Genomic DNA, 18,183 nt, shown 5'->3' with positions numbered 1-18,183 from the left:
TAAATTCGCGCCCCTTTTGTTTAAGAATTCGTATAGCTTTTTACTTGTTTCTTTCTTTTGCGAATTATTAGTCACCGTGTCCATTGTATTGGGACATGCTGGAGGGGAAGCACAACACCTCCGTTCGGACAGAGCCATCGAACAAAAGCGCCCTGATCGATGCCGTGACGTCATTCTTCGACATGACAATGCCCGCCCTCAAAGTCGAAAAATGACCGGTTTAACCATATAGAGAACTTGAAGGAGAAAATTCCTCCACATCCGCGCCCATACTCACGAAATCGTCTTACGCTAGAAATGTTCGTAACAGGAAATTTCAGCCAATCCTGCCCCTGGACATATTAATAGTGAAGACGGCCGGCCAATGGGCAGAGAGCCCTTACGAAGCAGTATTCGGCCTCGCAAATTCTGCCCCGCTCTTCACCAGTTCTTCGATGCACAAGGGCAAAATGAGAGACTGGGACCTACGTATAGTGGAATATTACAACTGCTTTCTTTTTTCCATTGACCAGAGCCCTTTCACCATTACACAGTAATTGGCGCATGTTCAGTACATTCGTATACACCATCCTCTCAGTAATTCGGGTTATTTATCTCATAGCACTATTGAAGGCTTCGACACACAGCGTGACAAAGTCCAACCATAATTTCCGCTTTAATAACGTCTCTGATTAGCCATGGTCACAGCCTTTCCAGAAGAACGTTGATTTATCCAACTCCGGCTGACAACCAAGCACTCTGGAATAAAAATCAAGAAAGTGATAATCTTCCTTGTCGATAATGTTGCGAAGCTTTCTGAGCTGATGGATCACGCATCTAGCTTTATTTTTTGGCCCACGTAGATCACGATAAAACGATATTACTGTCGCAGAGAGCCTCAACCAACTAATCAGAGAAATTATTAGAGCGGAAATTATAATTGGCTTGGTGTCATGCGCCATGCATTGGGTGCACGTTGAACAATGCGAGGGGGTCACAATTATTGGAATATCGAACTGCGGCGTGCCTCGTAATCAAATTGGTTTCGAGACCTAAAACCCGATCTAAAACTGCTCTAGGCACTTCTCGCAACACGCGTCACGTTGGCGCAGTGGCGCTATGTACTGCTTTATAGTAGTGACCCCAGTATAAAGAGCCGTGTCCGTAAACCATGGGACCCAATTCTTTACAGTAGTAGAGTTACTCTACACACGCCGCAACTCTAGCCTATAGCACTTAATAGCAGCGCCTTGCGCCACGGGCGCTAGGCTCATGAATGGTCTCACCCAAGCTCCGTACGTACGTCCTGTACAAACACGAATTCATCTGGAGATGTAGAAACACCGCCTTGTTATTTGATCAAACGTGGCTCCCGTCCATAGATCAGAGTAGTCGATCAGATCCATAACGACGAATCAACAACAACAAAAAAATGACAGATCGGTAGTGTGGACGGCATGCCTGCGGTCGACCCCCCGGTTCTTCATAATATCGAGCATGCCATGCAACTATAGTTGACGTTGTACTCTCTGTACTGCTCGTAGTTTTCGAATACAAGAACTCGATCGGTCCCCGGGCACATGCATCACATTGCAAACTGTCGCATTCATAACGCAACATTTTTTTATTGATTTTTGTTTATGCAATTGCGAAATACTGCGAACACCACAGGTTCCAGCAGGGTGGGCAATACGTACTATTAAAGTACAGAATCACAAATAGAACAATAGCACTTCCCTCCCCTCCATCCCCCCCCCCCCCCCCAAAGAAAAATCTACAGCCATGTTATAAATCAATAAAGGAAGCAATTGTCAGGCAGCTCATTCGACTCAATTATTGTTGGTGACGAGATATATAACAATGGTAACCCAGCGTTGTATAGCCAATGCCGATGTCAGTGAATGTGCGGGCGGTGGTGTCGTGCGTGCCTATAGATGTCAACGGTGACAGGTGCAACGAAGGGTCTATAACGATGATTTCGTATTTGGGATCAGGCCCCCGTATTCACGAAACGTTCTTACGCTAAAAGCGTTCGTGCCAGCCAATAGTCGTGTAGCACATATTATTAGTGAAGGCGATCAGCCAATGAAAAACAGCACTTACGAACGAAAAGCTTTGCGAATTCGGCCTCAGTTTTCAAAGTCACAAAGCCGTTTGAATACTAAAGGACGAAGCTTAGGCAAATCCTCGTGTGCACTGCCCATGCATTCCCATGCTGGTTGATCCGCCTAGTTGCTGCTTCCATAGACGCTATGTGGCGCCACGAAGAGCTACCTCGGAATAATTTAGGTGGAAAACTATAACCCGGGGCAAAAGAAAGAAGAAAAAAAGAGTATGCCACAAGCTCGGCCACTCCGGGGCGCACCTTTGTGCGGAGATTATCGTCTGAGAATGTGAAATAAGCCGCACTAGCTGAGCGATAATCTTCGGGATGAACATCTCGGAACGCGAGCCTTGCGGAAAAAAAATGTACAAAGTGAACTCGCCTGATATAAGATATGACTGTGCTCAATTTTTTTTCTTCAATATAAGTGTACACCCTGACAACAAAGCTAAATTGTTGAATAATAAATTTTAGATAATTATGCGCTTTCCTACGAGATAGGCAGAGTGTGCTTGAATGCGTAAAACGACGATTTGTTACGAAAGTAACTGGGACGCAAGTGCATTTCTCCGCAAAATTCGGGAGTTAGCATATCGAAACTGGTGTCATCCGGAGAATTCGTTCCAAGTGGATCCGCCTTGCGAACTCCGCGGCTAGAATTTGTAAATAGTGATATGGGTCATAGGTTAATTAGCTAGAAAGTTAATTAGTGAAAAATTTTGATAATTAGTCGGTTATGCATTTCAATTTCTTGCTCAAGCAGTGTCCGCCGCTTCGAGTTCGACTTTTGGACTTCGCACACTGCAGGCCAATTGGTGTGGCTGTTTTGTTTGGCTTTCGTTCAGTAAGACTTGCGCGCGTGTGCGCCCCCTCGCATTTATTTTGTACTTTGCGCGAACAGCACGGCGCAGCAAACAGAGCAATTCCGTTTTCGCACGAATGCTACCGACGCCGGCCGCTTGGACCACGACGGAATAAGTGAGAAGACAACGGCAACAGACGCCCGCCCGTGTCGCGAATATACCTACAGCTCGCTTAACCCGAAAGCAGAGCGTTGCCCGATACGCGGTTTCGTGGAGCGCGCATTTCATGTGCATTCGCCACTACGTCGCAGTCAAGCACGGAATGCGTGGTCGGTTGCGTTTCCTTTGTAGAATGCCGTAACTCTTGCCTCGAGATAAACGGTGACTATACACCGTGAACGCGCGCGCAACGTCCAGATATGGTTGCCCCGCTTGCTGTATAAGCTATGTGGACTTGCACTGCTAAGAGTTGGAAAAGCTTGAGCTCACGGTGCCCTTAATTCAGGCGCGCTGGCTTTGCCCGGCTCGGAAGAGACGGAAATCGTGCACTTTATCGACCCCTCTTTGCCGGTGCCGCCGTGCCTGCTGCTTAATTAAATGTCTTACTTCGTGCGCTCAGAGATTTACCATTTTTAGCGGTGAACCAGTCGCACCGCGGTCTCGATTCTTTACTCAAATTTTCCTGTGCCTCAAGGAAATCGCCGGTCACATTCACGATGTTAAACTAAACCGATTCATTAAACTTGAGAAGAAAATGGATGTTTTGTCGCACCGCGACAATGTTGCTTTATGCCAGAAGCAGCTTGCCCGTATGAGCTAAGTATATAGTCAGGACGCTTGACACGAGGATCGACAAGCCAGACAACCACAACAGGAGGTTTAACGTGATCGCTTCTAACCTACTTGAATGAAAAGTCGAAAACAACGATTCATTAGAAACATCCAGACAGGGAATTGAAAATACAGGTCATTCGATTCATAACTGTAAACCAGCGCTAAAAGACGCAGACAAGATGATAGAAGACGAAAAAACATTTTTTTTTTTCTCATGTCTGCTCACTTTTGTGTTAGTATTTAGTCATGATGTTTCGCCAACTTGCTCAGCCTTCCACGGCTAATCAGTTATGCAGAATCAGGTCACCGCTAATTTCAATTCATGTAAAAGTGCATCGTGCGCAATTTAAAAAAAATAAGAAAAAAGAAATATTGGCTTGTACGAGCAAGCACCAAGATCTGAGTACGAGGGACGCCGTATGGTGGGGGATTCCGGATTGATTCTGACCACTTGGGGCTCTTTTATCGTGCGACTAAATCCAAGTCTACGCAAGCGTCTGGCTCCACCCACTCGCTTTCTGCACTTCCCCCTTTTTTTTTTTTTTGAATAAACGTTTTGATATATCTGCATCGGAAAGCGACCGCCGTGGATGAGGTCGAAGCCACGACCTCGATCTCTCTCTGTAACAGGGCGCAATTTTAATTTCGAGACGTCAGCATATATGCTGCTGGCCCGAATGTTTGAGACGAAATGCGGCTGGACTGTTTTGCGCACTCACTTCTTACTAAATAGTGCGCGACGTATATGCTAAACTGTGGACGAGACCGAATGAATAATTGGGTGTTTGTGTCGAAGCAAAGCTGTCCCTGTGGGTCCTTTCGCGGTTGTTCAATGCTTTGTCTAACTTGCTTGCTATAGCAGCGAGCGCACGTGAATATTCTAATTTCGAGTACGACGCATCAAATAGCCTTTGTTTTGGAATCGTGTACAATTATACAACTCTCATTTTCGAATATGTGCCTGTGTCCAGATAGCATTGTTATTAGTGACTATAGCGTTATATATATATATATATATATATATATATTGCAGTTAGATACCTGGTGAAGGATATTTATTCTTTAGGCAGCCTTCAAGTTTTGCATACCAATTTAGGGGACAATTTTCTTTGCTGACTTTCACTTTATAACGTGTCCCAGCTAACTTTAGCCAAGCTGTTCAAAGAAGAAAAAGAATATTTAAAAACTGACACGGTGCTAGATGCGATTTTAAGAACTACGCTGTTCGGTCGTCAGACCTCTCACAACCGAAGACCATAGATCTTATAATAGTGTCTTGCACAGCGATTTTTTCACCTTTCTTTTTTTTTTTTGCTTTTAACAGCTTGGCTAACGTTAGCTGGGACACACGGCATACTCGCACTTATAAGCATCGTGTTTCCTTTTAAAGGAAATATTCGGCATCCTTTTTTTCATACTCGAAGCCCCCCCAAAAAAATTATTCCCAATAATCGTATTTAAAAAGATTACGCGATTAGACCAAAATGAGCGCGAGTATTTCACTTGTGCTGTTTCATCACACAAAGCCCCGAGAATAGGAGAGAGAGAGATGCTCACCCGAAGGTGTCGCCGATAAGTCCAGCTGTGTTTTCTCCTCGACGCCGTCAAGGGTTCTCGAGCAGCGCTCCAAGAGCAAATAAGGATGTTCGCCCGCTGTGACGTTTGAGCGCGTATCCGCCTCGAGCTGCCAAACGGTCGTGTCCTGTTCCTATCACGGACAGGGTGCACGGCCAGCGACGCTGGAAATATTTTATATATATTACCTATTTATTACACGCTGCCAAGAACAGGAAGAGCGAGTAAGTACGTCCGAGGTTACGCGGTGACTGCGCCGAGAGCGAGGGAAGGGCCTCGGGTTGTCTTGTGCCTCGTGCGAAAAAAAAAAAAACCAATAATATCTGGCAACAGGAAAACTTCTTCGCGCCCATTCATCGAGCGCTCAAAAAACAAAACAAAAAAAGAAACAACGAAGATTACGTTCATTGCGTAAGATTCAATTGTTCCGGTTTCACGAGGACCGTTAAATATTGAAAAAGAAAAATCTAACAATATACGCTAAGCGATCGCAACAGTGGCCCTAAATGTTGCGTTTCTCCAAGAAGAGGGAGTGATTCGAGCGGGCACCTTGCCCAGTGCAGGGTAGCAAACCAGATGCTGCATTTTGGTTAATCCCTGTGTTTCCTTTTCTCTCTCTCTCTTTCTCTTTTAGACGACTTAGATGCACTTAGACGAACAGTACACAATGTAAAATAATTTACACCCTTAATAGTGAAAAAGGGTGCAAATGTGTCTGTAACTCACGCCCTTAAGGTCTGAGATATATAAATCACAGCCTAAGGCGGTGAGTTATAGACACATTTACACCCTTTCTCACTTTTAAGGGTGCAAATTAGTTTACAGTGCAGGGGCCAATGAGTAACCTTGAACTGCAACGGCTTCATTTAAGCACTGTGAACGTCGGGAACAAGGACAAATCGGCGCAAGCACGTCAAATAAAGGACCGGTCTGAACTAAAGTGTTCACTCGATATTTTTTTTACATAAATGGCGCCAGCCCAATGGTCGTAATCTATGCTACGGTTCTCTCTATTGAATTGCGACGAAGCAAATGCACGGTGTGTACATAAAATGAAGCGCGAAGAAGTCGAATACGACTAATATACATTGTTGCGTTTGCAGTGGCTTGACTCAGGCTCCAAAACGCACATTTAGGACTGCACAATGCCTCTAAATTGACATGGTGTATAGGCTAAATACAAAAAAATAAAAGCCTGCATGGTCGTCTTGGCAGATTCTTGCGCCCTTGGGCGCCGATCCAGCTGCACAACACTGTCGCTCGGTCTGTTGAAAGTCACGCCAATTTCCCCTTCAGTCGCCGTACTAACAGCTGTGTATAGAGCCAAAGCTACGAGGCCTGCGAGCGGTGATTCTTACGCCGCGAGATGTAGTGCCATAGGTCGGAACCCGTTGCTTGAATAAATGGCCTTGAAAAGTGGTCTCGTTGCTGGTATTTACATGGAAGCTTCTCTGAAGGTTGCAGCTGCGTTTCTTTTTTTGTGCGATTTTGCTTCGCTTCTTAATAAAATTCAGGCTCTATGATACCTAAGTAATTTCTCCGCCTGTTCGATTGAAAACGTGCGAAGAACAAAAGAAATCAACGCAACGCTGCCGTATGGACATTAGTTCGAACTTTAAAGTACAACCAATTATTTCCTTTAGCAGTTCCCTGATTTATACGCCTAGTCGGTACAGCCAGAGCATCGCGAACGGCTCCCTCCTGAAAAGTGATTCGTGCTTCGCGAAAATGGCCCCCGCAGTCTCGTCTGTGCGGTATCGTTCCAAGCTGCTCTTTTACGCGGAAGGAACGAAGGATGCAGCCGGCGTTGAACGCGCTTTGAACAATGCGGAAGGAGTGCGGTAAAGGTACAAGCACGAACCCTGTTTTTAAGAGAACAGCTGCACTTACGAACACATAGTTAAAATAAGTAACTCTATAGAGGCAAAGCTGCCCATAACGTCCATGCGTTGAAATTGGTAACCGCAAGGGTGCCGCCATGTTGCTACGGTGTGCAGACGTACAGGCGAAAAAAACAAACAAACAAAAAAACTAGATGCGATACAGACGACAGGCGGAAACAACGCGATCACGAGCCCCGCTCGGCATGGCGGCGTCACACAGTGCAGGGGCCTTGAAACGTACGCTTTCGCACACCGTAAGCTTACTCAGGAACTTGATAAACACCCATATCAGCTCTTTTTCAAAATTACACGGAATGAATTTTTCACACTGTCTTTATACGTATGTGCTACGTGTTAAGTCTCGCTAATGAATCATATTTTGATTATTTGTGGCGTTACAAAAATGAGAGGTACCAACTTGACGGCGTCGTTAGGGCGGTGGCTGTTTTTCTCCCAGCTTTTCCTTTAGCCTCTGTGCTTGCGAATGTCCGCGAGCGCACACGTGTACATGCTGATGTTACAAGAGCGATCGACATATTGCCCAATCATCCCGGCGTGCGATGTTACACGCGCTGACCGAGAGCTCCTGTCACTGCGCCCAACTGCTGCCAGATCTCGTGGCGTAATTTCCTATAGCGTTCGAAGACGCAACGGACGTCAGGAAAAAAAAAAAGAGGAAGCAATGACGCAGGGCTATCGTTATGGTATTTTTGTTACCGCTGGCAGACACATATGCACCTTTTTCTGCTGATTACCACCCCGAACACCCGCAGGCTACACCAGTGAGCAGACGACAAACTGCGGATGGACAAATTTAAGGATGTCTCGTCTCCTGACTGGTCGAAGGAGCCAGGAGCTTCTACACTGCTGCGAGGAACTACAGAAATGGAGCATAGTTTCCATAAATACATGGTCGCAGAGATGACTATCATACTTGTACCGGGATTCAAATGTGCGAGTTTGGCGTTTCCCTCTCGCTTTGTCAAAGACATCTTCATCGTCAAATTAATTATGAGACTAAACTTTTCAGGTACCCATGCATGATGATAACAAACCTTCGGTTACCGACATGCAAAGTGCACGGTGCCCCTGAGGCCAGGCCACAATGCCACGTTGTCTGCCCGCACCTTGATCATATGATGCGCGATGAGGTTGTACGCATGAACCCATGCAAATGAAACAAAAAATAGAATTTGACATAAGAACACTCGAACGATGCTTTCGCAGTGATTACTGTCAAGATGACGGTTATACCTCAGGCTCGAAGGAGGCTGCGCGACCCACGTAGATGAGTTTGCAGGGGGCGGTTGCAGTGCACAGAATACTTTCTATATGGCAATCATGTTTGACATGCGATGAAAAGCTTACTTAACGAGAGTCCACTTCACACAGATTGAGCAAATTGTATGCAAACACCGCATGGGTTTTTTGAGAGCGCGCGCGCACACACGCAAACGCAACATCGCGAAGCCCACCATGCATTCAGAGGCCACAGAAATAACTTTCGTTTAAAACTAGCCTTACACGAAAAACTCTCAAGCTGATTTCAGAAGGTTTCTTTCGCATGGTAAAGCTCGATAAGCCGTAACGTACTACAGAAGCACACGTTAAACTCTAATGACATGCTGACGAGAGGAAAAGTGGCAACCTTCTGTATTCAGCAATTTCTGAATTTTATGCGCATTTAAGCGCGAGTTTGCACATTTATTGCTTCTTTATCATTTAGACAATGCTCACAAGTGCTCCCAATCCCGACTGTGACGACAAATAATTAACACAGACCCTTAGATGCAACGCCAATCTCACGCAGCTGTAGCCACCACAAGGCGCTGCATACGAACCAACGTCTTCGCATCCCCTTTCTGGGGTATGTTTTACTACTAGAACTTATATATATATATATATATATATATATATATATATATATATATATATATATATATATATATATATAAGTTCTAGTAGTAAAACATACCCCAGAAAGGGGATATATATATATATATATATATATATATATATATATATATATATATATATATATATATATTGCTACAGATATCGCGAGCGACTGCGTAAAAAGTGTCAAATAGGTATGTCGTTGGCAGATTATGCATTCATTCTTCATTCGTATATATCCTTTGCGCTGTTTAGTATTTTGTTAGTGTTTGCGAAAGCTCTGCTAGTGTTCATCAGAAATAATTATACTTCTCATAAATCCGCGCAAAACATGTTAGTGCTAGGGCGCGATCGGTGATCGTTGTTCGGAACACGCGTTCGGTTGCGCGGAGTGCGATTAACCTATAGGCCAATCGCGCTCGGCGCAACCGAACGCGCGTTCCGAACAACGATCAGCGATAGCGCCCCCCATTCACCTTGCAACCTTTATATATACCATTTATTAAAGTTAATATACCAGAAATCTACTTATTCGGTATTGGGATCGCTAGGAGTTACGGAGTCGCCATCTTTCGGAAGCACCTCCCTTGCGTATAGTATGAGCTAGGGATCACGCGGCGCGCTCCTCATATGTTTCGCTTACGGCGCTCAATAAAAACAGCACGCGGCAGCCCTCCTGGACATTTATGTATGGACTCTCAAAACAAGGGAAGTTTTTGACTGTAGATATAATAATCTTGGGGAAACTTAAAGCACCCAATCGTTTACAGACGCTATCTCTTTACCGAATACGTACAGCGAACGCCGCTACGCGTGGTCGCCGCGATGGAGTCTTTTGAACCGGATTCTTGCGTGAAAGTTAGGCAAACGCTGAGAGTAAACTATGTGAAATATGTTCTTATAGTAGGCTGTCTGTATAACCAAATGGGGCATAACAGAATGAAGCCTCAACGCAGCGATCGCACGGGTTCGCAGCGACCGACTGCGCGTCTGCATGCATGTCCGCGCACAAAGTTTTGGTTTCGCTGTGAGCGCGTTTTTGCACCGTGCCTGGAGCTTTAGGCCTCAGCATATGAGCATTTGACAGTACACAAGCAACCATTGTTGCGTGGACGCTATCAGAACTGTTCAAAAATAATTTCGTTATAGAGACTTCGACCCGTATACGGCGACTGTGATGTGCCGTCGCGCCGATTCAACCTTTTTTTGTCTTCTAAATTCTTGAACCCCCATTTCAATATTATTTCTCAAGTTGCGTTGCACTGAGTGTTTGTTGGTCTTCTCAGCGTGCGATTTCCCTCTGCTTCTTTTTTTGTAATCCAGTGCATTAATTCTTAACAGAAACATGACCGTATACCATGCCTTTTTTGAATGTGCTACTTACCGTTCCCTTTCTGTTCCAGTGAACTCGCCAGTATCTAGCATCAGCAAGTTCATAGACCGAACCGTCATAACATTAGCTGGGCAGCGGGCGCGGGCGAGCGGCTCAGTGCGTGTTTTCTGCTACTCAGCGAACATCGCGCAGTCCCGGCGCCGTAGCAGAAATCTTCCTCGTGTGTGTGCTTGCTGCATACTCGAGTTGTAGCGGATGGCTGTCTGCCGGTTCTAGCCAAGCTTCACGCAGCTCCTTGCCCTGCGACTACGTGTGAATAAGGCTGACACTGGGCTCCGTTGCGTACGTCCTGTACTGCGGCACCGAGCAGTAGCCTACCATGCTGCATGCCTCCAAAGGCAGCCACTACCTATTATAGTAGTTTGAGATGTCAAGTTGACACCCAAGGCGGTAAAGGCTCACCACTTAATCAGAACCGCGGCGCAAGTGGGACTTTTAAAATTTCGTTTTCAGCTCGCTTCGACGCTTCCGAAGCAGCCGACGCGGCCGCTGTGTCCACGTGATCCCTCATGCCACGTCACGCGGACGGTGGCGCCAGCTTTTCCAGTGGTGGAGCTCGCCGCCAATACAACGGCGATGGTTAATCTTTTGCACCGTAGCTTAAAAAGAAATAATATTTTTTAGACAGTCAGAAATAGAACTACTTTCAACCTTGGTAGTAGCATAAGCGGCAGTTAAAATTAGTTCATGGACCGAAGGAATAATTGGAACCTGGACGTAGTTTTTTCTTTTCTTTGGTGCGGGTGTTGCGAGGAAGGTTGCATTACGCTGCTGAACCGGCAAGTATACCGAGCAGCTTTCGTCGTCTCCACTCGAGGCACGGCGAACACTGTAATGTCTATAGGGCTCGACGCGACCGAGGGGAGCCGCGGGCCAGTAGGCATGGGCTCTTTGTCACGCGAAGGAATTGCGCGCGTTGTGTCTAACGAGGCTGTATACTTAATTCGTCTCAGCTGTCGAAATTTCACTTTCTGAGCCAACAAACACCGTCTACTACACACGTCAACATTTACTTGATTCGTGCGACCAAGTCTAGAGATATATTTGCAGCACGTTCAAAAACAGTTCGAATGTACTGGAATCACAGCCAAGCACTTCAGCTATGCTGTGCGGGAGGCCTTCCCTTACTGTGCTTTGAAACTTGCCCTTGAAGGCTCGGGATTCTTTACGCGTCAAGTGTATTTTCAGGTGAGGGTTGCGGAGATTCCTGCAGAAGTTAAAGTGAGAGAGGAAGAAGACAAGCAATACTGGAAGCTTCGTAAAAAGATAGCGAACAGCGAGTAACATTGCACTTTACTATGACGTATACTGCTGGAATTGAAATTGCTTCACCATTGGTTAGGCGTCGCTCCATGGGAGGTTTACATAAAAATAGTAATGAGTATGCCACAATTATTACGCCACTTTATTTAATGCATATTCCTCTACTCTTACACAGTGATTGTGACTAGTAATGAATTATTTACCCACAAGGAACCGATGTCAAGCAAGGAATCTTGTCAAAGTTAAGAGAGTTAGACCTTCATATAAAGTCTAAAATACTTGAACACGATAAAAAAAACACAAGAAAGACAATATCCTCAGGAGAATTATCAAAATATGCATATTGAAATATTATGCAAGACTTTCAACGTACATTCATTGTCTGTGCACAATCTTTCAAATGAAATCGTAAGCAAATTGGTGCGCACAGACATGAGTTGGTTCAGAGCGGCTTGCAGCAGACGCTCTCTGCGGTGCGCTCCGAAAGGCGTTGATCCGTGAGATCGTTGCTCGGAATTGGTTTTGAAGTAACAGTAAGAACCAACAAAACAAAAACGAAAACACATCGATTAGAAATGCAGTATAGCTGGCGTCAGTAGAACGTCTCTTACCATCAGTTTCAGTGGGTGAAGGCTGCACAGTGCTTTCATAGGAACTGTTTTGTCTCGTGCGATGTACCTGGATGTCTGCAAATGGCGGAAAATAAATCCAATGCAGCTGTTACGAATAGGTACTCCACCTCTTTTCCCCCTGCACGCGCGTTTATCTTGTCAAAGTGTGCATATTTAATATGGGCTCTACATTCCGCTTTCATGCAGGGTGCAAACACGCCAATGTCCGAAGGAATATTAGTGCTCCTGCCACGCTGGTTTTCCCCGGAAAAAGAAAAGCTGTGTTATTCGGGTAGTCCTTCTATTATTAGAATTAGCAGTGAACTTGACAAAACAACACGGAACAACGCACAAAACCATTCAAGATATCGATCTTCCCGAGGTGTAATAACTCGAAATTGGAGTACAAACAGGAACTAGTGACAAAAGACTCCCATAACATTGTAGACTTAAGTGGTTAAAAGTGGTCGGACAAGGGAAGCCTCGATCAAAAGCCAGTGTTTCGAGGAGGCGACTTTTCAAAACATTGGCTGCCGAGAGAAGCGTCCTTTGTTCGACCGTTGTTAATCTCAAGCAGGAGCCATTATCCTTCCTGGAATTTCGGCAGTGCGCCACAGCGAACAACGGTCGAACGCACATGTGGAGGTTCACGGGCCGAAAGCGCGCATTATTCCCACTTTGCAAATATCGCACGGGCGCGGCTGTAGCTTCCTCGCAAAAGGGGCGCCGGATCCGTACTGATTTGGAAACCAATGTGCTTAACCTGATCGAATAAATGAACATAAAGAAAGCCCTCTCCAGTGAACGGCATCTGTTCGTGGTCAGTATTTTTCTAACGATGAATTTCATTTTCCCTTCTATTCGCACTTCGTCATTGTTTGGAATTTGGTTCGGAGCTTGGACTCTTGGACCCGCGGTCACCTGCGCATCGCTGCGACTCGTGGTAAGAAGAGAAAACGAAATCCGTCGTCGATGCGGCGTCAAGTCTCGAAGCACCACTGCAACTACGAGAGACGCCGTTGTGGGGGACTCCGGATTAGTTTATAGCCAGCCGCTGTTCCTTAACGTGCACGTAGATTTAAGTGCACGAGCGTTATCGAAATGCGACCGGCCGCGAAATAACACGAGCAATAAGCCTGCGAAAGAGAAACGTCTGTCGCCTCACCAAGAAACGGCGACCAAGCAGCCGCGACCGCAGTTGGCTCGAGGACGATCTCTGGGCGCGTTTTACAAAAGGTCGAGCTGGACGACGGCGCCTGCTTTGACTTCGCGCGCCCTGCGGTTGGCGGCAGTTGCGCTGCGAGACACGGCCACACCACCGCAGCTGGTCGCAACGTTTGATTGAGAGCGCTTCGCTGTTTTTATCGGGCTAGCTCCTTATTTTAGCGTAATAACGAACCGAATAATAATCCAAACTTCATTTCTTCTTCAACGTGAAGTCGACCCGCCGTCAGTCTGCAAACTCGAGACGAGCCGCGAACCAACTCGCACGTGTCAGTGCCCGTGCCAAATTATACTCCGACTTTCGTTACTGTGCTCGCCCGACCGCGAGGCGTAACCTGTTGCGTAACTAAAGTCGGTCTGACCTGGGCGTAACCGTTGCGCTCTTCCGCAGTCGATGCTTTGGTTTTCTGGGTAAACATTGGACGAAATCTATTACGTTGCAGAAATCGTCAGAGTCGTTTTTTTTTTTGCATCTCTGGAGCGGCTAACAAGATTATAGGAACCGCCTTTTTCGACATTAAGGTTGACCCGATCTTCACGGCTACTTGTCTCATTGCTATCGCCAGATCGTTATAGAATTTATACCTCAGTTGCAAAACAAATCCTATCATATCTTGACTGAATTAGGAACCTCGAACACACCTTTTGAAACACCATTTACATAGCAGAATGTGCCTACAAGGCCCTCGCTCCACCGCGGCTGCAGTTATACTTGGATGAGCGAACGCTGTGCTGCTCGGTCCTCGAACGCTTTGCACGGCGCCTGTCACACGTTCATCAGTGCGAAACGTGAATCGCTAATTAAGAGCGTGCTGTTTCTTTCTCGCTGGCTGGATGGGAGTTTCAAACACTGTTTAAATTAAAGGGCACGAAACTAAAGCAGAAACTATAAATTATTCAGTGCTTTATGGCTCTGGCACAACTCTCGGCCCACGTTCAGAAGTTCTTAAGCAATACAACTGTTTGTGAGACCAGGTCCCAGCCAATCGAGGTGTTGTACGTACATGATGGCTTCCGTTTCTTCAATGACCCAAGAAGCAGCCCACAACGCTACAGAAGGAATGCATATGTGTTTTTTTGTTTTTTTTTATAAGAAATACGAAGGCGTGAGTAGCTCTAACTACAGTGGCTCATTGGGAATGCCACTGTTCTGCCGACACATGTTTCTGGCTAAAACTGATAAGCGGTGACTAGAGATAAACATAGGGAAATTTGAGCGAAACCATAGGTGATTATTTTTCGCATACGTTCATGCGCAGAAAACTGAAAATTTCGGTGTTTCACGATTTATCAGTTTTCGACAATATAACTAAAATTTATGGTGCACAAGAGAGGCTAATTGTAGTTTGCTGGGTGTTCTCAAAGTACCGAAATATGCACAGATAAAATCACAGGACGGAGACGCTGTTGCAAGACGTAAAAAAGAAATTGTTAAAAAATGAGCCACTTTTTCAACAGCTTGTTCAAAAGCCAAGTTTCCCTGTTTTCATTTGTGTTACGATTTTCTTCGAAATTCGAAGTTATTTCATTTTGATTTTGAAAGTTCCATTTTCTGCAAAACAGAGTCACTACCCGATGGCACCAGCGTCACTTCGGAAAGAAGAGCTCCGGAGGTAACTCATCAGGCGGAAAAGATGCTATTTAAGGAATATACGCCCCTGTCTAGCAGAATGCCCGGACATGAGTGCGGCCTCAGTGGGGGTCAATAAATGTGGAAGTGACAGATCAGATTCAACCGCAAAGTGAAAAAGAAAAAGAAAACCCTTCGCAGAGGTATGCTAATCCGAGCAAGTCGTAGACGAAAAACAGCAAAGCTGTATGTGCAAGTTCTCGCACCCTACGGAGGTCCATGGGGGTGTGTTTCGCCAACGCCCGAAATCAATCCAAGGCTTTGCAAGCGCTTCACAATATCAGTTGCAATTATTTCGCTGTACCCGAACCTCTTCAGTTCTTTCGCTATATTCGAGCTTAGCACATCCGTATTCTCCGCTGATACCCGACGTACGTTTCTGCGTATACTGTGCTAGCTCTGCCGACACTGGCGTCTGGCTGCGCTTTCCAACGACCTCCGTGGCAGTGATGCATTGCTGACGTAAGGACCGACGTAGGTTCAAAGCGCGCACCATAGACACCGCATGTCTGCCACGCATGCGCGGTGCGGCGCGTGGCTTGAGCACATGCTTGAGCATAAGGCGGCCCTAAGCGACAACCAATCACCGACGCTGTCGTCGGGCGGCGCGTTCTCACCGGTGCGCTGCAGTCACACGGTCTCTTAGTGTCCCCGACGCAGGCTGCGTGCTGACTGTCCTCTATTTTGCATTTGGCACCGACCGTGCCGCTGCATGCCGCCGCCGGCCGTCATTGCCGCCACCCGAGATCCGTTGTGAAAGTGCCCGTATACCAGCGTCTCTGTAACAGAAAATAGCAGCAAGAAACAACGAAGGAAAACTGTACCCAACGTACTTAAGCAAGCTCCCGCAGGCGACAAGAACACGGACAGACCCGTCGTCCATCTTTGCCAACATGATGATGATGATGACCAGAGAAACTGTGGCGCATACCTATACTGTGGCGGATCGGCTAAGAATCGGGCTTCTACCTGATGCACACAACATCGTCGTCCTCCACTACGCTATAGCCGGCTGTGGCCTCCGAAATACGCGCACAGGTGCCGACACTCTCAGGGTCTGTGCGGAATGCAAAACCTTGCATGCAGAAGTCGCCAATCGTGAATGTTGCGCGATTGCGCTTGTGTTTGCGCGTCCTGGTCTTACGTGCCTGTTTCCGCGGGCATATGAGTTCGAATCTCGCTGGTGTGCACAGTTTAGTGTTATAACGCAAGCGCCAGTTTTGGCAAGCACGTGGTCGCGCATTTTCCGGACGTTCTCATGCAATACCTAATTTCTATGAAACGATTGAATATCATTCGCCTTTTCTTTCGAAGGTCAGTGTACTTTCGAAACAACCATGAAGGGACCGTACCCGGTATAATTCAAAAATGTAAAGATCCCCTTTGCTCGATTGTCCCCTTTGCTCGATTGTGTTCTTTTCATGGCCAGTTGACTCCCGTGATAAAGTTGGCGGAGCACCGCTCGGATCTGCGGCGCAGTGCAAAAAGGAATAGGGTTGGAATAGAACCATTACATTATTCTGGTGTGTATATATATATATATATATATATATATATATATATATATATATATATATATATATATATATATATATATAAGAAATTTTGGTAACAAGAAAGAACTATTACGAAAATCACGTGGACCACACGCACTGTGGGAATCGATGTAAGCGAAGCTTTCTGGGCTATTTATTTGTTTTGACTGAAGTTAAATTAGCGTTGATTTTGACGGCGAATGTTTAAGTTCTTCAACGTTTAGTGCAATGCTATAGAGTGATGAGTTGGTGTTATGCGTTACCTTGAGTGCACCACTGCTGTTTGTCTGCGCAGTGTACACTGCAGTGCACACAGCGAGACGCGTTTGCTTGAAGCGCTGTTGTGCGCAACTGTTCGTAACCTCCGAGAAAGTTAGCATTGTCATTCCTTCACATGACACATCGCATTGTGGAAAGAAAAAAAAAACTATGCCCTTGATTTATCGCCGTTATCACCCCAATTCCTCACATTCATCAGCTATTCTCGCACCTGACAACCGCTCTCAGTGCTCTGCAAGAATGAGTCATCAAGGTTATTATATTGCGTTATCAATTTCTCATGGTGCCACTGTAATAATTATCGTGTAACTTTCGCTAACTAATCTTATACTAGAACTCCACGTTCTCTCAATATTGCTCCTCCATATACCAACGCACCGACATATTTAGCTTCTTTCTTTTCCACACAATTAATAATTGGAATTAATTATCTGGAGCAACTCGGTCATTGACATCGTTCGAATTTCTAAATCCACAAGCATGGTGCTAAATGTATAACTACCTTATTTATGTGCCATTTCTCTTGGCACGATTTGTCACTTTGCCCTGCATTTGTTTTTTATAATGTTTTTTTTTCTCATGTGCTTTTCGTCCTATACTACTACAACCTATTAGTGTTGCTGCAGTACTGTAGGAAGTTTAAATTGATGTGATGTTTTACGGCCTACAGATTAAAGGTTTCAGCAGAAACCTTTAAAGGCGATATCTATACCAATTGAGTGCATGACAAGAATGGAAAATAGAGCTACCGTAATGTTTGTAAAACCTCACAGTCGAGAAATCGCAACAACAAAAACTTCTAAGCACATAAAGTGCGCGGGACGTCGATGAGTACTTTATAATTACGCTCCACGCACATTGCAAGCTATTCAGTACTAAGTGATTAAATCTTGATAGCGATTGCTTCCCTAAAATGTAAGGATTGGGTGGGCAGGGGGTCGATGCAAGCAGTATATACAAAGGGCACGCTAATGCGCGCGATAACCTAATCGTTGTTAAACCTTTGTTATATTCTTTTTTTATATATATACCCAGGTTACATGAGCACACTTCTTTCGTTATACTTATCGTTCGTTCCGAGTTCGTGTTTGTCCTTTCTCTCAAACAACGATAAGAAATTAAGTATCCACCAGTGTTATCGCACTGTGCTCTTAATTCTTACGATGAACTCGCA

General features: G+C 45.6%; 2 protein-coding genes across 2 annotated transcripts in view; one reads left to right on the top strand and one right to left on the bottom strand.

Annotated features, from left to right (window-relative positions):
* The window catches only part of LOC126516776 (solute carrier family 22 member 6-A-like), a 101,575-nt gene extending 95,614 nt beyond the window's left edge, over positions 1-5,961 (bottom strand). Inside the window, exon 1 of the mRNA XM_050166880.3 lies at positions 5,278-5,961. The gene's annotated coding sequence lies outside the window, so the exon portion shown is untranslated. The remainder of the gene's footprint in view (positions 1-5,277) is intronic.
* LOC126516889 (uncharacterized) overlaps positions 1-18,183 on the top strand; it is a 63,449-nt gene that overhangs the window by 19,456 nt on the left and 25,810 nt on the right. The gene's annotated exons all lie outside the window — the stretch shown is intronic.

This window comes from Dermacentor andersoni, chromosome 1 (genome assembly GCF_023375885.2).
Source record: "Dermacentor andersoni chromosome 1, qqDerAnde1_hic_scaffold, whole genome shotgun sequence".
Lineage (NCBI taxonomy): Eukaryota > Metazoa > Arthropoda > Arachnida > Ixodida > Ixodidae > Dermacentor > Dermacentor andersoni.
Note: the sequence above shows the minus strand (reverse complement) of the source record. Positions and strands in the feature narration are given on the sequence as shown.